General features: G+C 43.7%; 1 protein-coding gene across 5 annotated transcripts in view; it reads right to left on the bottom strand.

Moving 5' to 3' along the window:
• Positions 1 to 23,435, bottom strand: part of RTL9 (retrotransposon Gag like 9) — a 97,127-nt gene that overhangs the window by 28,658 nt on the left and 45,034 nt on the right. Inside the window, exon 2 of one of the 5 annotated variants that reach the window (XM_054676410.2) lies at positions 22,180 to 22,341. The exons of 3 other annotated variants lie outside the window; for them this stretch is intronic. The gene's annotated coding sequence lies outside the window, so the exon portion shown is untranslated. Of the gene's footprint in view, positions 1 to 8,447; positions 8,582 to 22,179; positions 22,342 to 23,435 lie in introns of those variants that run through there. One more of the 5 variants, XM_063804934.1, reaches the window with a different exon arrangement.

Below are 23,435 nucleotides of genomic sequence, written 5' to 3'. Positions count from 1 at the left end.
AGGCATTAGAACTTTTAAAAGCTCCCTCCATTTATTTGAATGTGCAGCCAGGATTGAGAACCATGGCTCTAGGGGGCCAGTTCTCAAATTTGAGTGCTCATCAGAATCACCTGTAGGGCTGTTAAACACAGAGTCAGGTGAGCACTCTCAGAGTTTCTGATTCAGTAGGTACTCTAATGAGTACGTACTCTAACTTTAACAAGTTGCCAGAGATGCTGGTGTTGCTGGCCCCAGGACCCACATTTTGAGAGCCTCAAGTCTCAGGTGTTGTGAGGCTATTTACAAGTGTTAAGTGGAGGGGATGGAGGTGCGAAATTATTTGATTTGCATGTTTGAAAGATCACTCAGGCCACTTTGGGGAGAATGGTCACAGAGGAGAAAGGAGAGAAGGTGAGAAAACCAGAAGGTATTGTAGGAATCAAGGCAAGAGATGTCTGGAGGTGGGAGGAGTCCTGAACTAAAGCCCTGGCAGTAGGAACGGAGAAAAGAGGTGACATGCAAGGAATGCTTAGGAAATATACTTGGCAGGGCTTAGTGACTGGCTGAATGTAGAGGTGAGAAATAAAGATGAGTGAACTACAACTCTTGGGTTTTTGCCCTGGGCAACCAGTGACTCCAGTTTTACTAGGCATGGTAGTTACTGTAACAAAAAGTTAAATGTGTTACCAGGCTTAGGGTAGGACATGGGAGAGGGGGGCATTTCTGCCCTCAAATCTCATAGCAATAGTCCCAGGGAATTCAACAGGCATCTCTCATTGTCCACTCAATCCCTATTTTCAGCACCATGAGTCCTCACCTTGACCCTAATCAACTTGGGATTCTCCTCAAAGTACTTAGAAAGGAAAAGGAAGACGGTGACTACCCTGACATGATGGCCACCCACCCGAGCTCCAGGTATGAAGCCTGCTCCTCTGGAATTACTCTAGGTATGTTTACTTTATTCTTTCATCATTTTAACAAATATGTATAGGGCTGCTGCCCAGAGGAATTTAAAAATATTCAGACGCCATGTCTCACGCATAGGTAAGGAATTCATATCTCCTCTTACATAACCAACAAAGCAAATGCAGCTTAAGTACAGCCTGAAAAATAATTCATTCTACATAGATTTAAAATGTCTAAAACTGAGCAGTTTTCCAGTGCGTCATTGGTCATGACTATTTGTAAGTCTCCTCCGTGGGCAAGCAGACTACCAGCAATCAACAAGACCAGCAGGAATGATGGATGGGATAATTGTCCATTAGGGTACAGATAACTTTTGTATCGTGGGAGGGTTCGACAAGATAGAGACATGATAGATGGAAGAAGAGTTAGCTAATATAATAGGAGTTGCAGCTCCATTCTGGTAGTAACTATTCTCTGGCTGAATCGATGATTAATCAAAGGCACATTCTCATTTGAAACACTTTGCTCACCGGTGCAAAACCCCCGCTTTAGGTTAAATTTAATAGCATCATTAAAAACTGCTGTTCAAGACATTCAAATTACTTCTCTCCAGAAGAAATCAAGCCACAATAGAGAATGCTTTTGTGAACCCCTGGAGGGCAAGGGCCATGCAGGATGTGTGTGTGTGTGTGTGTGCGTGTGTGTGTGTGTGTGCGCGCGCACGCACGCACTAAACTTATAAATCCTCAATGCCTAGCACAGGAGCTGACACAGAGCACTCAATAAATGTTTGTTAAAGTGAAGTGAAATGAATACATTTGTCTATTCATTCATCTGTTTATTCCTTCGACAGACATTCATTAAATATAGGAATTAAAGAGCTCAGGCCCTGGAACTAGATGCTTCAGGCTTCAAATTCCAGCTCCAACCAGCTATATGATCTTGAGCAAATGACTTAGCCTCTCTCAGCCTGATGCCTGCTCTGTAACGTGGGGGAAATAATAGTACTTGCTCCTGTAGGGCTGTGTGAGGATTAAATGAATTAGTGAGTGTTTAGCACAGGCCCTGGCCCATAGTAAGTACTCACTATAGGGCAACTATTATTGTTGTTATATATGTTAGGCTAGGCCTTTCTCAAGTAACTAGGTCATTAGAAGAAGCACAGAACCTCTTAAGAAATGACAAGGCTTTTGGCCAAAGCTGGTTTTCATTAAAGTGGTTATTTATGGTTCCCAGCCCAGAGCCCCACTGCCCTAGGCCTGCCATTCCTGGCCTGGTGCCCTCCTGTGGCAGCACAGGCTGTCTCTAGGTGGGTTGTGCTCTCTAGAGAAGCCTGAGAAATTGCGGAGTGGGAAGGTGAAGGAAGAAGGTAAGAGCTGGCCAGGATCCAATTACCCATCAACATGCAACCCCTGCCACACCCCCATCATTAACTCCCTTGGTTGCCTTTCTATGCTTTTGTATAGCTCTTCCTGGCAACATTTCTACCTACTAATTGCTATTTCTAATGTTTATCCTCTTGGCTCAGTTGAACAAGATTATCCTTGATTTTAATTTTAATTTTCAGGCGACATAGTAGAGAATACTTGACTTGGGAGCAGGAGGCAAGGGAAGCGATACAACTCAGTGATTATAAGAGGATTCTGACATAGAAACAACTGGTCACTGAAGAGCTGTGTGACCTAGACATTACCTAATGTCTCTGAGTCTCAGCTGTAGAAAAGGGAAAGCGAGAATACTGTTGTCAAGACTAAATGAAAACCACCTAGCATACTGCCTGGTTAACAGTAAAGCACTCAATAAATGGTGACTATGACTATTATTTTGAGGTCCTTGATCTGGAAACAGAAGCCCAGAGAGATTAACGGGACAACACTCATGTTGTTATTTGGTGGCAGAGCCTTCTTGCTCCTTGTTCTCACCACTAACCCAGGCCTGCCTCTTTCAAACATTTTACAGAACCCCATTTACACATACTCTGATATACTACTTATAATTACATGCTTGGTTTTTTGCCTGAGGTAGATTTAATAAATTCAAGTGTATTCGTCCCATAGCTGTCTGCCTGGAAGGTCTTATGAACAACTCCAGGGCAGGAGCCATAGGTTGCTTATCTAATATGTGCTCAATAAATGATTGGTGAGTGAATGTTAAGCTTGAAGTCAATTACCTACCTGAGTTATGGATGTCCCATACCTCCTGTGTTACATTACAAGCAGTGCAGAAAAGTAGAATGGGTGCAAGGGACTCATGCAGGCCTGGATTTGAACTCTACAACTGGTAGCTGGGTTCAAAGCACCTAGGAGTGCTGGAAAAATGCAGTTCTGGATAAATAGAGGAGGAGAAACAGTAGCAGTAGTAGTAATAGTAGTAGCAGCAGCAACAGCAGCAGTAGTATCAGCAAAAAGTGGAGTAAGAAAACTTTTCTAAGGATGAATTTTGTCCTCAAGAGCTGTGACGGGCCCACAATGTGCTATGTGGAGGAAGTGTAGTGTAACTGAGTCAGATAAACCTGGGTTTGAATCCTAGCTCTCAACTTATTAACTGAGTGTGACCTTGCATTATGTTTCCTGAGCCTGTCTCTTCATTGTAAAATTAAGATAATGATAGTACCTACCTCATAGCTTTGTGGTGAGGATGAAATAAGATATGGTATATAAAGCATATCATAGCACAACACCTCACTCATAATAATGTCTCAAAAAAAGCTATTTGATGAATTAATGAATGTGCATCTTTAGCAAAATGCCATGAAAAAACTACAGACATCCTTTAGCATCTGCCTGAGAGGAGAAGGAGGAAGAGACAATTCCAAATAAGAACTGTCTCAATAATTAACCACCTGTTTCTTACCATGCAACATCTAACGTCGGAAGAACTGGAAAAAATTGTGTGATCAGAACAAACCATTCCCAGTGAATGCATAGAGAGAAGCTGCTATTTCACATCATAGCTACACAGTTGCTGGACCTGAGAGAGTCCCTCAGAGTGTGAATAAGTGTTTGAAAAGACAAGTACAGGGCCTGACACATATGGAATAGTTGATCACCTTAGTTCCTTTCCTACCCTTCTCCCAAATGGGTAGAAACAAACAAACCACTAACCAACAAAGCAGCAACAGAAAAACTGAGTTAAAGTGGTTGAGAACTGATCATGGCAGTGACCTTACTGAATGGACCCTTCACTCTTGGCTCTAGTGTGACCTGCCAGCCTGGAGAGCCTCTCAGGCTGAGCAATTAACCCTAGCAGAAAAGTCATGATGCCACCACATCTTCTTGTTCTCCTTCTCCTTCTTCTTCTCTCCTTCTCCTTCTCCTTCTTCTCCTTCTCCTTCCTCTTTCTTTTTCTTTTTCTTTTTTTTTTTTGAGACCGAGTTTCACTCTTGTTGCCCAGGTTGGAGTGCAATGGCACAATCTTGGCTCACTGCAACCTCAACCTCCCAGGTTCAAGCAATTCTCCTGTCTCAGACTCCCGAGTAGCTGGGATTACAGGCATGTTCCACCACCCCCGGCTAATTTTTGTATTTTTAGTAGGGACAGGGTTTCGCCATGTTGGCCAGGCTGGTCTCCAACACCTGACCTCAGGTGATCCGCCTGCCTCGGCCACCCAAAGTGCTGGGATTACAGGCATGAGACACCGCACCCGGCCTCCTCTGTCTTCTCTATGAGCGTGAAGGGTACAGGACATGACGGGGTGGGATCAACTCACGGCCTAGGCTACAAAAACTCTTTTCTCCTCTTTCTGTTCTTTGCCCCTCAGCCCCCAGTTCTTGTTTGGACATGCACTGAGAATAGCATTTAGGATTCCTGCATTCTCTATCTCTTTTTTAATGTTTGGATTGGCTGTTCGCCAAGGCAACAGAATAGCATTTTCAAGGAGCAGGTGAGTTTGGGGAAGATCTCTTTTCTTTTCCAATATATTAACTCCATGTGAATTAAAGCCATCAGAGACCCTCTTGGAAAGAGCATATAAGTTCTCCCAGGGCTTCCAAATGAAAGTCCCTACAAGAGACCCAACAAGGTTGTCATTTTTAAGGGAAAAATACCCAGGCATGGTAGCTGCTGCGAGGAAATTTGAGAAGTGACCTGCAAGTTACATTTGCGATGTGAAAACCACTTTGTGTTCTTTGTAAGCAACTGTTTGATGTGTGGCATTGCAGTCATGGGTGTGAAACATCTGGTTTTAGCCAGAATGTGGGTGATTTGCCCACAACTGGGGAGAACAGGTAAATATGGCTTTGCCTCCTGGTCTCGTATCTGGCCCAGACATGCAAATTCCAGTCTGCAAACTTATTCTTCTCTGCCAGGATTCAATAGGTTAATGTCAGCAATTGGCAGAGGTCTGCCTGTGGTTACACTGAGTGGCACATGGCAACAGGTAAGGACAGCAAAAGGCTGCCAGAAAAGGGAGCCCAGCTTGTCTGAGGGCCAGGTAATCTGACTTGCCAGTCACGGGAGGGAACAGTTCCTGGTTCTGGGCCAATACTGGAGGTACAGAGAACAGAACCAGAAGAAACCTGGACAGGGAAAAAGAGACAACAGCTACCATTTGTTGAGCACTTACTCTGTGCCAGGCACTATGCCAAGTCTGGGTGTGTTCTCTGATTTGATCCCAGCCAGAGCCCCATTTTCCAGAAAGGGAATCTGCAGCCATAAGGCAAAAATAGATCAAAACTGGGAACTTAGAATAAAACAAATACCAAAGCACTCAGAAGGCAAAGCAGTTAGAGCTAGTTGCCAAGAAAACTTCAGGAACCTGTGTTCCTTATAGCCATGGCCATTGGGATTTGGCGATTTGCATCTAAGCCACTCCATCCCTTCAGTTGACTCCCTTATTGGGTTAGCTTTTCCTGTCACACCTCAAGGTGGTTGGCAAAGGCACAGAGCTGGTTTGGCAAGGACCAGGACCAGAAGAGGGATGAACAGGTGTCTGCAACAGATTCCTTTGAAGAATACTTTAATGGCCATATGCCATAAAACTCAGGCTAGTATGCCAGTGGAAGAAGAGGATCGATGAGTTGAAATAGACAAATTGGCACATGAATTTGAGCTTTGTTTACACTTCTATAATCAATGTTACTCATTGCCTTGTGTGGAAATAAGATGTTCTGCCATCAGTAATACCTGTCGATAAATGCAAATATGCTCGAATTTCATTAGCAGAGACCCCTGCTTAAGCATACTGACAATTGCAATGAAAGCACAAGTCCTACTGAAACTAGCACACAATACAAGTCGCAACACAACTCTGACCCGTGACTTATCTACATAGTCTTCCCTCACAGACATTAGGTCTCATTTGTTCTTGAGCCAAAATTGTCCTTGGCTCTGATCAGCAGTTAGTGAACAAATGACACTGTATTGCAGCATCCTGCCACTAGGGTGTACAACTCCCACAAGTATGAAAAGCAAGCATCTCTCACCTTCAGACTGCTGTGCCTACAAGCAGCAAAGTCCAAGTGCATGAAAAGAGTTAAATCCTGCTTGGTCCCTTGAAGGGCTAGAAAGCATTTTAAAGGTGACATACATCAGAGTGATCCATTTACACAGGCTGGGCTGTGCAAAAAAGTCAGAGGGGCTGGATGAGAACCTTAAACAATGACAACACAGTTGCATTCCCAGCTGTGTTAAATGACCAGCATATCATGATTGCCTTTTCACGCAAATATCAATGACATAATCCTAACAGGCTTGCAGCTCTCTCGCTGGTGTAATAAAACAATGACCCAATTATTTTCAAGGGCTGAGGCAGTAGATGCAATGACTGGGTATGTTGTGCAGGGCGCTGTGTGTGATGGACGGGGCACAGTAGGGCAGCAAACTGTGTGCTGAGGATCGGAAACCTGCCTCCCGAGCCAAAACTCCTGCCATTCATCTGGTCAGAATAAAAATAAAGCCATTCAGTATGAAAGTTCCCACTTGTTCTCACGACGGAGGCCAGTTGGGAAAATGTGGTGCAGCACTGACTGAAGCAAATTCTGTTTAAAAAACCAGCCGGTTTGTGGGTATTTGTTTATTTATAACTGCCCCACCACCACCTCCCCACACCCTGCCTCATTCTGCAAAGGATTTGAGATGGGATTGGAACACTGAAAGTTTGTTTAAGTCCTAAACAGGTCCAGCTACTTTTTAGACCGATGACAAAATGAAACCTTCTGGATCAAGCCCCTTGCTCTGTGGAACACTGCTTTGGTTTACCCAGCCAGAGCTAGTCCTTCTTGTACCCTGTGGTGAGAGGCACCTCTTGCACCAGAATACCCTTGTGCCCAGTGCTATGCTTGACCAGGGAAATACACATGAGCCCATAAGCCTGAAGCCTGAAAATATTAAGGAATATGGATTCACTTACTCCCTCACTCATTTGCTCATTCAACGAATATTCCTTGGTTAGCTATTCCAGAACAAGCTCTCTTCCAGGCACAGGGGAAGCAAAAATGAATAAGATCCAGTCTCTGCACTTGAGAAGCTCCTCGTCTAGTAGGAAGGACAGACAAGTAAACAAACCCCTGTTCTGCAATGTGGCCAGTGCTGTAGTAGAATCGTGCCTGGGGGTGGCGTGGGAGGTGTAGGGTAACATGAGGTGGGGGCTGCAGGTGGCATAGATGATTTAGTTTGTGGACTTGGACTCAGACTGCCTTGAGTTCAACTTTTGGTTCTGTCTCTTGCTAGCTGTGTGACCTTGGGCACTTTTCTTAACATCCCAGAGCCTCAATTCCTTCATCTGTTAAATGGAGCTAATAATAGAGTTGACGTCATTGGGTTATGATGAGGATTAAATGAGATAATCTGTGTAGAACACTTAGAACAGTTCCTGGCACATAGTAAATACCCAATAAAAACTTAGCTTTTTATGCTTTTTATTTCTTTTGTTTAATTTCATAAGACTGTGTCTGGCGATGAGACTCCAAGGACTGGTTTCTAAAACAGAACTGTTTTCAACAAACTCTTCCCTTTTAGCCTGATTTTTTTTTCCTATGGAATGACACAGTTCTGCCATAATTTTTCCCTCAGCAACCATATGTCTGGCAAGAACCTCAGGAAGAAAATATTTTCCAGATGGTTTTGCTTATGTCAGCCTACTATGTGCCAAGCACCACTCTAGAGGAGAGGGACACATTGCTGAGTGACACAGACAAGGTCCCTGTCCTCTTGGAGCTTACATTCCAGTGGGAGAGACATACCATAAATAGACAAATATAAATAGACATAATTACCCAGAGCAGTAAGTGGGGTTAAGGAAGCATTGCTAATAAAAGAAATGTAAGAGAGGAACAGGAGGCATGTAACTGTGGGTGGTCAGAGAAGGCTCTTCTCAGGAGGTAACGTTAAGCTGAGACTGAAAGGTTAGGAAGGAGCCTTCCATGCCAAAAGCAAGAGGAAGGGCAGTCCAGGCAGGAGCACGTGCAAAGGCCCTGGGGCGAGAAAAGACCGAGAATGTTGCAGAAATTGAAAGACCAGTGTGGCTGAGACACAGAGCCCTAGGAGGGAGGTAAAGCCGGCAGGATTAGTACATGCATTTTGAAGCTGAGGAAATGGAAAGCCCAGAGAGATGAATGGACTTACCCACAATGCCTTGCACAAGGTAGGCGCTCCATATGTTGTAGAATTCACAGTCAGTAGGGCGGGGCTGAGGCCCTTTGCCTTCCAAATCGGACTGAGATTTCCCACCACAACTAGGAATCAGCTACCCAGGGAGACTGAAACATACAGTCGTTTTTGTTGGTGAGTCATAGGCAATGCACATTAGAGTGTGGGGTCGAGTGGCCCCAGCTGCTGCCTGTGTGTGTAAAGGGCGGGGGTGGGCTCAGGCCGTGGCTGAAGCTTTTTAGCATGTTTATGATGAGCTGAAAGAACTCACTGCTTAATTTAAAATACGGCTCACACATACACATACAATTCAGCAGCTGGAGGAGCTGCCAGGAAATGAGAATAAGTGTAGAAAATTGGAGGATCAGGAATATCAGGTATTCGGCTCCGTTTCCCAGCTCCCATGCGCTGTCTCTGATCCCATAAGGTCCCATCTTCCCTAACAAACTCTGGGAGGTCAAGACATGGTTGGAGACTGTGGCAGTTTGGGGAAGGGAGGCCTCGCCAGAGCCCTTAATGCTAGCTACACTGATTGCCCCACCCGGCCTTAAGCTTGCCGGCCTTGCTCTCGTTCATGTTCCTTGAAATCTGACGGCTGGAAAAACTCATTTGGCCCTGATCACTAACTGCCTATGCTAGCTGCTGCTTTTCCTGATTGTGTGTATCTTGCCTCCTCAACCACACGGGGGCCATCGGCACACACTTGAGGAATTGAGTTGTTTTCTTTTGTATTCACCGCAGCTCTCAGCACAGTAGAATTTACACAGTGAGAGACTCGAATGTGTTTGCTCATGGGTTGCAAGATAGTATCATTTGAAAAGCCTTTGGGGCAGAGTACCTGCTCTTAATTAAAAAAATAAGAACCTCAACTTGACAAAAATGTGTTAGACCATCAGGCGTATCTCTGGTTTCCTTCACATTGTTCCTCTACACCCAGAGTCCCCAGCCTGCATGCCGGATGAACCTACAGCCTCTCAATCAAAATGCTCCACAAGTCATCTCTTTGGGTTCTTTGCTCAGAATATCCCTTCTGACTGGGATGCCCTCTCTCCCAACTCTACCAATCATAACCCCATCTCACCCTTCAAGGCCAAATGTAAATGCCATCTCTGGCATGAAGCTTTTGCAGGCACAATTCATTGCTCTTGCCCCTGAACATGGCACCCTGTGTCTACCTCTTTTATGGTACAGGCTGGTGGACTGGAATGACCTGGTTTCAAATTCCAACTCCATCACTTCCCAAGGCTACCTCCGTTTTCTCTTCTAGAAAAAGGGATAACAACATCAGCCTCAATGGGATGTTGGAAGTTGCCAGTAAAATAATATCTGCAGCCCGCATAGCACAAGACTTAGCCTCCAGAGCTCAGTAAGTGTTTTTTGTCATCATCATCATCTTCATCACCTCTGGGGAGCAGAAGAATGTAATAGTTCCAGAACTGGTTTGGTCCATTCTTAAAAATATGACCTTGGGCCAGTCTCTTCCACTCTGAGGCTCTGTTTCCTCATGTATATAAAATGAAGTGATAATAGTTTACCCACCTCCATCACAAAACCTGCTGGGAAGATGCAAAGACATAATAATGTAGGCAAGGTAAACTGCTAAGCACAGGGCTTATCGCATAAAAAAAATGCTCATTTGCGTCTACACACCCCTACAACCTAGAAAACTCCTTTAAGAGCACAGACAATATTTTACTTATCTTTGCATCTCTTGCTGCCTAGCCTAGCCCAGAACCTCTGCAGCTGGCAGACCCACAATAAATCATTGTTGAATTGAATTGAAAACCCAAACCAGATGTGCCTCCTCCCCTGTCAAATGAAGCTTTCAAGCTGGCGGGTTGGGCCTGCTGCCTCTTCACTCCCCCTCCCTCCAAGCTGAGCAGCCGCCATTGTCTAGGCCTGGCTCTGGGGAATGAGGCAGTGCCTGCCGAGAGGAGGGATTCAGAGTGGGTAAGGATAGATGGCACTAGGTGGGATGAGCGCGGTAGGGAAGAGCACTCTGTCTGTTCCTGGTGACCCCAAACAGACTGCCTTTGAAGGGGGCTGTCCTGAAGTCTCTGTCGAATGAAAAGTAGTGACAGTCCAAAAGCCCTTCGCCACCCAGCGCCTAGCTGTGGAGGAAACCCAGCTCTCCCCCAAAAACCGAAAATTGGAAGTAAATGAAGATATCGGGAGAAAGCTTCCTCTTCCTTTAGCAAAGATAGTGATACAGACGTTCAGAGAGGTTCAGCTCTGAAATCATAAGGCCAGGATTTGAAGCTGAGTTCACTGGCACCATGGGCATGCTCTAACCACTGGGCAACCTTGCCTCTAAGCTAGTCTTGCTATAGAAGGACAGGAGTATGTTTTCACCCTTCCCACCAATCCCACAGGACGCTTAGAAGCAGAGCGTATGGCTTTAATGGTGGAAAATACTTTAAAAAGTACGAATCTGTTACAAAACTACAAAAAGAGGCCCATGTGTTCAGTGTTTCTGAGCCAGAGCTATGCAGACAGGGCACAGGGGGTAGCATGCTAACCAGCACAGAGTCAAGGTAATGGGCCACACACCTGAACATGGCCACTTGGATTGTAACTCTAGCTCTGTCACATGCTAGCCTGAGTGACCCCGGGCAAGTGATTTAACACCCCTGTGCCTCCATTTTCCCACCTGTCATATGATATTAATAATAGTACCTCCTCACAGGGTTGTCTATGAGAAGTAAATAATCTAACATTTTTAAAGCAGTTACCATGTGCCCGGGACATGGTAAACATTAAACAACGGTTCGTTAAATCAAAATAAATACATACCTCTGTCCCTTTGTAGCCAGACTAGTCTAGAGGCACTGTTGCCAAATGGTTAGTGTGTGCCCATGGAACCAGCTGAACTCGGCTTCAAATCCTGGTCTCATGATTTCAGAGCTGAGCCTCTATGAAACTCAGTTTGACCATCTCTACCATGAGAACAATAACAGTCCCTTCCCCACAAGCTGTTGAGAGTTTTAAATGAGATATCTCCAAAGTCCAGAACACAGTGCCTTGCCACGGCACAGTGAGTAAGCACCCAATTAAGGCAGAGTGTTAATCATCTGAGTCTGCTTCCCATTTTTTTTTTTTTTTTTTTTGCCTCTTCTGGGTTAAGTTAACCCACGATATATAGTTTTGGAAGTCTTGCAGCAGTAAAGGAAACAATTTCATCATTTTGCCAATGAAATTCCTAAACATTTTATTCAAGAGCCAGAAAAGGCAAACATTTTTGGTCATTTCTAAATCAATGAAGCATGGACAATCAGTTTCCCCACTCAGCAAACCTGACTCCCAAAGCTATAGAAGTCACTTTGCAGGACAAAATTGAAGGAATGAGTATTTTACTGCAAACAAAAGCCATCTTTGTTTGCGGCCCAGCTTTGGGAGAAAAGAAATACCTCAACCCAGGAGCTTGGAAAATTCTTGAAAGTTCTCTTTTTATTCCAGCAAATCCAACCTAATTGGCAAGATTCCTGACCATGCAAACCTGAGTCAGAATGAGTCGCCTTTACCCACCCATCTCCCCACAGCACCCAGAACCCAGCAGAGTACACTGGGCATCAATACATATTGGTTGTCGATTCCTCCATGGGAGCCCCAAATTCCATTTCTACAATGTCTGCTACATTGCCAAAACAATCCAAAAGCAGCACTAAAGAACATTTTGAAAATGGGGAAAAAAGCATCCATCACTCACCACTCTAACACAACTCTTAGTTTTGTGTGGAAAGTTCTCTTCCAGTCTTTATCCACGTGCAGACATATTTTTATAGCACTGTAGTCATAGGGAAAAACTGCAGCAGCTTCAGCCAAGAATCAGATACCATACAGCTCATGTCACTAAACTTTCCAAGTGAGAGCTTTTTCTTCTCTCATTCACTCTATTCATTCATTAATTCAGTCATTCAACAAACATAGATTTAACCATGGCTCTGGTGCTACAGCCCTGGGGAGTACAGAGATGACTAAGGCACAATCCCAGTTCTCAAGATGCTTCCAGTTTAATGGGGGAAACAGAGAAGACAGCAGGAAATTATAACACACTGGGATAAACATGAATGCTGTGAAAGCACAGAAGAGGAGCATTTAAAGTGGGCAGGAAAGGGTGTGGAGGATGGGGAGGCAGAGAATATATATATATATGCTTTCTTCTTTCTTCAGAAGAAAGCAAGGTGTCATCAGGTGGCCAAAAATAGTACTGTGTGACTGCATGGGAAAGTGGTAGTGGATGCAGTGAGAAAGGAAGGACAGGGCCAAATCATTAAGATCAAAGGTTTCTGTTTCATTCTGAAGACTGAGGGGAAGCTCTGGAAGGACTTTAAGCAGAGTAGTAGCACTGTCAGATGTGCATTTTAGAAAGATTGTCCCAGCAACAGCATGGAAGGTAGATTGTAGGGCATGAGATAGGTAACAGGGGAGCCATTTATCAGCTTGTCACAATAATTCATCAAGATAAGGAAGGTCTAAACGAATGAGATGGCTTCTCCACATACAAATTGTGTCACGTTAGTGAGTGACTTAACCTGTCTGTGCCTCAGCTTCCTCCTCTGTAAAGCAAAAATAACAAGAGTATTGCCCTTACAGGGCTGCTGGCAGGATTAAATGAAACACTGCATGCAAAGCACCTGGCACAGTGGCTGGTACCTAGAAGACACTCGATACATATCACTTCCCCTTTCCCCTCATCCTTTTTCCTCCACTTTACCCTTTCTTAAAGGCTGGCATGGTATGGAGCATGGAAGTGGCCAAAGCAGACTCTAACCCAGACAGTCTGACTCCAGAGGGCAGTGGAGAAAGTTTGCAAGTGCTATTGTCAGGACAGTTACTTAGAAGGATTGTTTAGCTGAGTCGAGGGCCCCGCTGAGGTTGGAAACTATGACTTTCTGGTGGGACTAACCAACAAAGTGATGGGATTTTCTCCAGCAATGTTCCTCCATCTGGGCATAAGCACAGAGGAGGAAACTGTCAGTTAAATTTATCCAGACTTAGGATTTTGCCTCATGGATGCAGCAGAAAGACACAGGGCAAGGGAATTGGGGATATACGCAAGATTCTGAAAGCAAACAGACCTGACTTCAAATCTCATCTCTGCTGTGGGACTTTGGGTAAGTCACTCAACCTCTCTGAGCCTCAGTCACCTCATTAAAAGGAAAACCACAATAGTATCTTCCTCATAAAGTTATTGTGAGGATAACATGAGATTACTGAAATGATGTCATAAGATGGGTAGTATATGCCTGGCACATACATATTAGTTGTTATTCTTATCATCATCATCATCATGTTCCAGGATGGAGAGGGAAGGTAGTAAGGTGAAAGGGGCTGATGGGATGGAAGAAATGGATGGAGGGGGCTCAAAAAACTGGAGAGCCTCCTGAGGTAAAAAGAAGAGCGTTGAGGCCAGCCAGCAAGGTGTAGATGGTAGGGGGTTCTGACTGATGATGAAGCATGGTAAGGCTAGGATGAGAGTGTGTCCTGTACATGGATCACGGATGTCCAACTCACCCAGAATGATGTCAGGACTTGGGGTGGAGAAGAAGACAATGAGCCAGATGTCGAACTCTTCGATGAATGTGGGGGTAGGGGGGGGTTGACCAGGAGGGGATGGTTATAAAGAAGCGTCAACGAGGAGAGAAGTAGCCAGATGGCATGAGAAGGAGGAGTTCTTGGCTGAGGACGGAGGACTAACAGCCTGGAAGCAAACAGGGGAAGCTAGAGCACAGACCCCACCTCCCAGCCCTAGGGTGCCTGTAGTGTGGGAGTGTGGACAGTGTCCACTAGAGGGCGCTGGTGGCAAAGCCGTGAGATCCGCCGTGGAGACTCAGGTTTCAGCACTTCCAGGCCCGGAGGTAGACAATAGTGCTCTGTAAAATTTATCCAGGGTGTAGGGGGAATTGTTTACTGCAAGGTGGGGGCTTCCAGAGGATACTGAGAAGAGTGAGAGAGGGCGGTAGTGGGGAGGTGGATGAGTCGGGGTGGCGGGGATGGGAGCACTGAGCAGTATGAGGATGGTATGGGAGAGGACAGATGACGAGCAGGGAGGCTTAACGTTTGGGCTGTGGCCAAGAACTGGGGGATGTGAAGCCTGGTGGGATTAACTGTCCTCGGAATTCCAAACGGAGCTTTTTTTTCCCCTTTACATCTTTTGTTTATTATAAAAGTAGCACATGCTTGTTTCAAACAACTCTAATTATTGCTCAAGGGAAAATCTACCTCTCCTATTCTACTCCCCAGTGTTGACAGTCTGTCTATCCTTCCAGTCTTTTCCTGTATGTGTAACATATAATACCCTTAACAAAAATCAGATCCTACTATACTTACTCTTCTGCAACTTGCTTTTATCACAATACTATATTGGAGATATCATTGCACATCAGTATTTAAAGATCTAGCTTGTCTTTATTTGTGGCTACATCGTCATTGTCATCATTATACTAGTAGTTGGAATAGTAATGTGTAGCAATTATTAAATGCTCTGTGCCAGGTCCTATCTGAATATTTCATATGAATTATCTCATTTACTCTTCACAACTTCATGAATTGTTACTTTTCCCATTTTACAGATGAGAAACGGCACAGAGAGGTTAGAAACTTGGTCGAGGTCACACAACTCATAAAAGCTAGAGGAGGAAGTCAAACCTAGGCAGTCTAACCAAGGCTCAAACTCTTAATCATTAGCATAGTAATGTTTAGTATGTCATTATTGGGATGTATTATAAATGATTTAACCAGTCCTTCACCGAGGTCATTTAGTTTTTTCAATTTGCTCCTATTTACAAATAATGTTTAAATGAACATCCTTATACATGGAGCATTTTGCAAAGGTAAACTCCTAAGACAGGAATTGCTGACTCAAATAACATTTCCAGTTGCCCTCCAGATTTGCATCAAGAGTGAATGAGTGTGCTGTTTCACCAGATTCTCACAAACCCTGGGTTTTAGTGACCTTTTAAATTTTTGCCAATTTGAGAGGTAAAAGCTGACATCTGAATCATCTCAATATTGTTTTAATTTGCATTTCTTAATTATTACTGATTGGTGTTCCTTTTAATAGGGCATAGGCCCTTTGCGTTTCCTCTGTGAATTGCCTCTTCATTATTCTTTGAGCATTTTTCTAGTGAATTGTTCATCATCTTCTCATTGGTCTACAGAAGCTCATTTATTCCTTCCTTCAACAAGTATTTATTGAGTACCTACTGTATGCCAGGCACCAGTCTAGCACTAGAAATATAATAGTGAGTAAGCAAAACCTGAGCTTTCATGAAGCTAACATGTAAGCAGAGGAAATAATAGAAAAACAAGTAGCTAAATCATGTCATTGTAAATCATGGTAAGTGCTGTAAAGAAAATAATGCACTTCTTACACTGGAGCTGGTGGAGTATTCTGAATAATAAACCATTGTCTTCCTTCTATGTTGTGACTTTATCCTGGTTTATATGTTGCCTTTCCACTTTGCATGAGATATCTTTCACCATACTCAGGTTGTTAAATTTTTGCATAGTCAAATCTATCATTCTTTTTCTTCATAGATTCTACAGTTTCTTGTTGCTTTGCAAAGACTCCCTACCTCAATATTCTCTTACGCCTTCTTCTAATCTTTTAATGGTTTCTCTTTTTAACATCTAAATCTGACCTAATTGGATTATATTTTGGAATAAGGAGTGAGATAAAGATTCAGCTTTATATTTTGGTGGCAGGCCGGTTGTCACAGTAAATGGCACCATGTATTAAATGGTGCATCCTTTTCCCCAGAAATGGTGAGGCTGAAGCCCAGAGAAGGGACGACTCTTGCCCAGGGTCATGTAGCAAATTAGTGGTGACCAAACTCTTCCCAGATCTTGAGGCTACTGACTTCCATGCCAGTGATACAAAACTGAACTCATCACAGCTCCATTCTCTGGTGCACTTGAACAGTCTTCCCTGACCCACGCCAAGGTTCACTGTCGGAGGCCACAGTATTTTTCCTTTCCAATAGGCCCCCTGACTTCTCTTGCTCAGAGATACAAGTGCAGTGACCCATGGCAGCTCTGCTGCGTATAAATAGGAAGACACTTGCTGATCGCTGCTGAAATACCTCACATTAAGGCAGCTTTGGACACAGAAGACTGGAGGCAGAGAGCAGATAGATTTGCCATTTAGGAACCAAAATAGGAAGTGTCTAATTTTAAATAAAGAGATTTGGCATTGTTTTCATCCAGTTGCTGATGGAGCAGCTGCCATCGTGGAGCTTTTCAAGGAGGCTGCCTTGAATTACGCCAAAATGATAAGCTTGTGGCTTGGAGGCTGCTGGGACTTGTCCCAAGGCCCCAGCTATGACATATCTAGGATCCAAAAGGTTATCTTGAAACGACAGGTGACTACATCACCACCAACGCAGCTTGACCTGACATCCCATTTCACTTTATGTTTCCCTTCTCCCTCCATGCTTCCCAAAGCTGTGGACATTTTGTCTGTGGAAAGCTGCTACCCCCAGGAGACAAGCATCTGGGAGAGCATCTCCACAGAAAAAGAAAAGTGAAGTGGGAGTTGAAGTCATTCAGGCTACTTGAGACAACAATTTTTAAAAGCTCCTATTTTCCCTCAGTTACCAGGAGATTTTCGGTCAAAGTGTTCAAAGAAAATAGGTGGATAATTACCTCCATTATTTCACTTGGCTTTCTATGGATAGACATCGTCAAAGAGTTCTTCTTGTCCTACTAATCTTGATGGGTATTTTGTTGATTCACTTCCAAACTCTGAAGTAAATGTACTGCTTATTATAACGAAAAACAACCTTTAAGATGCCCTCTGTCCTCTACCTCTAGGCAGAGTGAGCAGCAGCTTGTACAGTGAAATTTAAGGTCCTTCTTCCCACACTAATAATGTCAGATCGTCCCACCACCAATACAGCGGAGGAAAAACCCTGAGTTCCATTTCCAACTCTGCCATGACTTGCTCTGTGACCCGGGGCGAGTCATCATCCCTGTCGGTGACTCAGCTGGCTACCCATAAAACGAGAAAGTCAGTCTGAGTGGTTTCCCTAACTGGGTTCCTCATCGAAATCACCAGTGATACTGTTAATAATATGCAGATAATTCAAGTCCTCATCTCGGACTTATTGAATCAGACTCTGAGGATTAGGAGCCACACTGCATCTGTATTTCAACAGCATTCCTGGTAATTCCATTGTACAGCCAGGTTTGGGATCTAGTGAACCAGATGACCTCAGGGTCCCTTCTGCTCCTGACAACAGGCGGTTCAATACCTCCCTCTGTACTTATGTACCATATCTCTAAGTGAGGTGCTGCCCCCTGCCCTTCATGCTAAGTGGGAGCCCATTCTCTTATCAGGAGCCCTGAAGGCTTTAGCCATTCCTTTGTCAGATATTTAGCAGTTACCTTTGAGGACAGGACCCAGAAGGAAGGAGTACACGTATTATTGATGGGATCAGGGGAGTGAAAAAAAAAAAAAAACAGCAGCAGCAACAACAGAAAAATGGGGGAGCTGGATCTGCCTGAAGGCCAAGACAGCCTGAGATCCTAATGGGGGCATGGAGGGCATTGACAGATTATACGTACAATACTCGAGCCTCATTTTCCCTGGTATCCTCTCTGTCTTGGCCAGACAAAACAATGCAAAGAGGTACAGCTAAGCTGGAAAACAGCCCTCTTTTTAGGTAGTGAGGTCTTTGGGCCCCTACGATTGATACCAGCAAGTGAGAATGTAAACACAACTCTCTTCACCACTGGGACCATCTGACGTCAGTCCCTTGGCTCCAACATGTCTCAAGATAAGAGGACTGTAGGAAGCCCTGGGCCTTGACATTAGGACGCTCTAGCTTTGAGGCAAACTCTGAACTATGGTTTCTCTTCTGATAACTGGGATCCTGCCTTCTTTTGGTGATCAAAAGTCCCCGTCTCAAAAAAAAAAAAGTCCCCATCTCCTGCCAGTTTTATATACCCCGACTATGCTGACCTACATGCCTGACTCCAGCTGTGTGCTTGCATCCACATTCATTATTCATTATTTATAAGCACCTCAGTTAATTAGGCCAAACGGAAGCAAAACACATGGTCCTGGCCCTCACGAAGCCATCAGGCTAGCACAGTGGTGTTCAACCTTATCAGACTTAACATCCTCTCTTTTATAATAAATCTGCTTTTGCTTCACCCCTTTACTATCCTGAAATTAAATTTCTAGGTACTATAACCTACCTACACGCATAAGTTCAAAAAGATAGCTATATGTCCTGCCACATAAAGAGAAAATAAAGCAATACATAATAAAACACTATGTATTTAACTCTGTAAATGCTCACACAGGACTACATTGAATGATTAAATGAAGTAGTCAGAAGCTTGTGCCTTTATATAGAATCCCCATGAATGCAACAGTTATGGACACAAACTGATATGTTATATTGATTAATTCCAAAAGCAACATCACAATTGTTGACATGATTTCCTGAAATGGTGAATGAGTCTGTGTGATCCTCTGTAACCATGTAATCTTCCATATCTTTACAGAATAGTTGATTAAAACTGTGGGGTCGGGGCAGGGGGAGGAAAACCCTTTGTGCTTAGGTATAAAACATTTATAGTAAAAGTTTAGATAATTAGAAAAGCAGTTTTCAGCTCCATGGAAGTCCAGCAGAACATTCAAAAATCATTCGGGATGCTAGACTATTTTTCATTTTGCAAGTCTGTCGTGGGCATTGGAGAACATCTAGCATCCCCATTTCCAGTCCTCTGAATACCCTCTTGCATTTTCCAAAAGTCCCCTAGGGGGCAGTATTGTCTCAGTTGAGAGCCACCAGTCTAGTCATTCAGTTTCTGTGGAACTGGGATTTTGTCTGGTTCTTCCCAAGCTCCCAAATCCTTCACCCTTGCCTCCAAGGACTAGAGTCCCATCCTTGCTACTAGCACCTGGCAGGACTCCTAAGCCTCACCTGCTCCTGCTCAGTTCAGCTAGGCTGGGCAGGACTTCTGCTTTCACCAAAGCCAAGTGCTTCTCTAAATTGATACCTGTTGTTGCCACTCTCTTTGGGTGCCCCACTAAACTCAGCTGCAGTTGAGTTTCCTGCTCCATCCCAACAGGGTGCATTTTGCGGCATATGCCAGCTCTTCCACTCTGAACTTCCAATCTCCAGCCCCCTGACACTATGATCACCCACAGACCCAGGCTGTTGATAGTCAGTAGAACAGGTCCAACTACAGCAAGGTTTGAACTTGTGCCTCACCAGAACCCTGTGGCCTTTTGCCTTCAGCTAGATCCCCTTCTGATATTGAAACAGGAAAGAATTATCTTCTGCAAATAGAAAGAAAATGAGAGTCAGACCTTCTGTTAGGGCCCTCTTCTACCAGCCTTTAAATAGTTTTCTTGTCAGCCTCACACAGATAGCCCCAAACCATTTGAGAAGCCAGCACAGCTCCCTGCAAAGCACTGTAGCAAAAGGACTATGTACTCTGGAATCAGATGGACCTGAGTTCAAGTCCAGGGTCTATCTCATACTGCTTAAAGACAAAGAAATTCACTTAGACTCTCTGAGCTGCAGTTTGCTCACCTGGAAAAATGGCAACAATAATGAATGTCTGGAAAATGCTTAGCACAGTACCTGCCACATAGTAATCTGCTAGTAAATGGTTGTTATTTGTATTATTCTAGCAATCACATGGTATGTGCTGAAAAGTGGCTTCTGCTGACCTTACCTGTCCTATCCTATATATTTCCACTGTATCTTCTAGACCAAGGCAGAGGTTCCTGTGAGGCTCACTAGGATGAATCTGCATCCTGGGTTGAAGTTCCAACAGTGAGAAATACCAAGCTGGTAAAATCTCAAGGACTCTCTTCACCCAGCCATTGAGAATGTATTTTTATTTTTTCTATTCTGTCTCCTTCCACAAAGAAAATCTTTTATGTAGCATTGAGCAAACCAGGATGGGGAAGCAGAATTAACTAGAAACTATACTTAAACAGGTTCCCACTTTCCTATAAAATTCAAGAATTGTCTGCAAAGGTGACTGGTGAAGTTGGCGGCATTGTTAATCACCTAAAGCAGCGTTTGCGCAATACCAGAGCTTTCCGAGGAAAAGGAGAAAACACAATCAATCATCCAGGTGCCAAAGAAGGCATTCAGCTCCTGTGCAGAGATGATATTAAAAAGTTACCTCAGTGCAAGCAACTAGATTAAGACAACAGACATCTTGAAGGTTCTAACCTGTTTGCTTAGCATTAAGAAATGGTGTTGAACAACCCAAAAACTATTGCATGGAACATCCACACATTCATCAATCAGTCAATATTTATGGAGCACACACTACATGCCAGGCACTATGAGAACTATAGAAAGCAGAGGAGCATAAGACTTTCCAGAACCAAAAAGAGGAATGCTTTTACACTGTTGGTGGGTGTGTAAATTAGTTCAAATATTGTGGAAGACACTGGAGATTCTTCAAGGATCTAGAACTAGAAATACCATTTGACCCAGCGATCCCATTACTGGGCATATACACAAAGGATTACAAATCATGCTGCTATAAAGACACATGCCCACGTATGTTTATTGCGGCACTATTCACAATAGCAAAGACTTGGAACCAACCCAAATGTCCATCAATGATAGACTGGATAAAGAAAATGTGGCACACATACACCATGGAATATTATGCAGCCATAAAAAAGAATGAGTTCACGTCATTTGCAGGGACATGGATGAAGCTGGAAACCATCATTCTCAGCAAACTATCGCAAGATCAGAAAACCAAACACCGCATGTCCTCACTCATAAGTGGGAGTTGAACAATGAGAACACATGGAAGCAGAGAGGGGAACATCACACACCGGGGCCTGTGGGGCGTGGGGGGCTAGGGGAGGGATAGCATTAGGAGAAATACCTAATGTAGGTGACGGGTAGATGGGTGCAGCAAACCACTATGGCACTTGTATACCTAAGTAACCAAACTGCAAGTTCTGCACATGTAACACAGAACTTGAAGAAAAAAAAAAAAAACCACTTTCCAGAACCTTCCCTGAAGAACTTACTATCCAATTTGGGGAGTCGGGGGTGGAGGTGGAGAGAAAAGAACAAATCTCTGAACAAAGCAATAGAAAGCCCTTCAGCTAGGGTTTTCAGAGTAGGCTAACATCCTTTTCATTGCTGTAATTACAGTCTCATAAAATTAAGCAGACCAGATGTTCTGTGATTTGGTAAAAGAGAAAATATAGTCAAGCTTATTAAAGAGACTGTTTGACTTTACAAGGACTTGCACACCATGGTTCAGAACCAGGTGTTGGTGTCAGGTGGATCTGCGTTTAAGTTCTGGCTGCTCCACTTACTAGCTGGGTCACCTTGCCCAGGTTGTCTAACTTCTTTGGGCCCGTTTCCTCCTATGGAAATTGAGGGTAATAGCAATACCTTTTTGGAAGGATCATAGTGAAGATTAATAGAGATACCTTATATAAAACACTTAGCATAGAGCCTACCACACAGTTAATGTTCCCTTAAAAAGCAGCTTATTATAATCATTAAAAGAGAGAGAATGACTATTGCTAGCATTTGCCAAGGACATCTGGAAACTCTGAAAGAAAATTCCAACCTCTTCTATTAGCAGTGGGGACAGGTTTCCCTCCCTTCTGGAGCACTAACATTCTTGGAGAAACAGCCAGCTGGATATGGTAAGATGGTGAGGTAAACAAAGTGTTTCTCCAAAAGTTCCATACCTTCTCCTCCCAGGTTAATTTGGCTTTTACGCTGCTACCCATTTGCTCAGAAGGGGCTCCTTTCAGCCACTGAGGCCCTCTCTGGGAGCTCTTGGTTATCCAATTTTAATGTTCCCCTCTTTACAAGCTCCCTTTGCAATTTGGCATTCTACATCTTCTTCCCTGAGGGATAACAACACAAGAAAAGATAGAAAAATTGCAATGTGACCTTTTTAAAAAGAATGACCTGTATGCAAAATCCCAACAGCACCTCTTAGAAAATACATTTACACAAAACCCCACGAAAGGCTCTGACTCATGCTTGGGGGGGACACAACAAGCACACCTGAATATATTTTTCGAATTTAACTGACAAAAGCGTATCTCTGAATCTCCATCACAGTATGTATAGTTTCCACCCCAAAAGTAAACACTTTAGGCTATTAGGAGAAATGACAATGGCCGTTTCAACAGAATGCGGATGACAGAATTTGCTTCCGAAAATGCTACTATGTGTATTTTCTTGTTTCCTGGTTGTTAATATAACACATTTTGCCTCTGAGTCAAATGTTTTTACTTATGCCAAGAAAAATCGTGAGTTACAGGAAGTCTAACAGGCTTAATTAGTGAGTTTAACTTAATCCGGTGATTTTGCAGCAACCCTGACAGAGTCAGCTTCACTCCCTGAATTTAATGGGAAGTGGTCAGAAATGGCCTTTAGCAACCTTATGAGAGAAAAGGCACATGATGCGCACAAACAAGGCCGGTTCTCCCAAGGTAAAAATAATAGGCTGAGGTACCATAATTATCAACAGTGGTTTTTGTATACAGGTGCCTACTGCATGTGTTACCTGTTGCTTTCAGCTTTCGTAATTACAGTTTCTTATGATCAGACAGTGCTATTTTCCCTTCCTATTACCAACCAGCATGCTCAGGTGAAAGTTGTTCATGCCCCTGGAGTTTGTCCTGCAAGTGTATTTTTAAAGGCAAAGCTTCTTAGCCCAGCCAAATGAAACTGATCGGAAAAGCACCATAGAAACCAGAGGCCTATTATGTGTAATAGCTGGGCTCTTTGCAGCCCTATCCTAAGCACTAGGCCACAATTTCGGAAGGAAAGAACCTGTAAAGACTTCAGAAGACAGCAATGAAGACGATTAAGGGATTGGAAAAGAGGATCTAGGGGAAAAGGTTAAAGGTATTAGGATTATAAGGACGATTTAGCCTCAAGAGGAAAAAAAATGAAGGAGCCTGACCAACTGTTCTTCCTCGCTATTGAT

This window comes from Pan troglodytes, chromosome X (genome assembly GCF_028858775.2).
Source record: "Pan troglodytes isolate AG18354 chromosome X, NHGRI_mPanTro3-v2.0_pri, whole genome shotgun sequence".
NCBI lineage: Eukaryota > Metazoa > Chordata > Mammalia > Primates > Hominidae > Pan > Pan troglodytes.
This window is presented reverse-complemented; position numbering and strand designations above follow the sequence as displayed.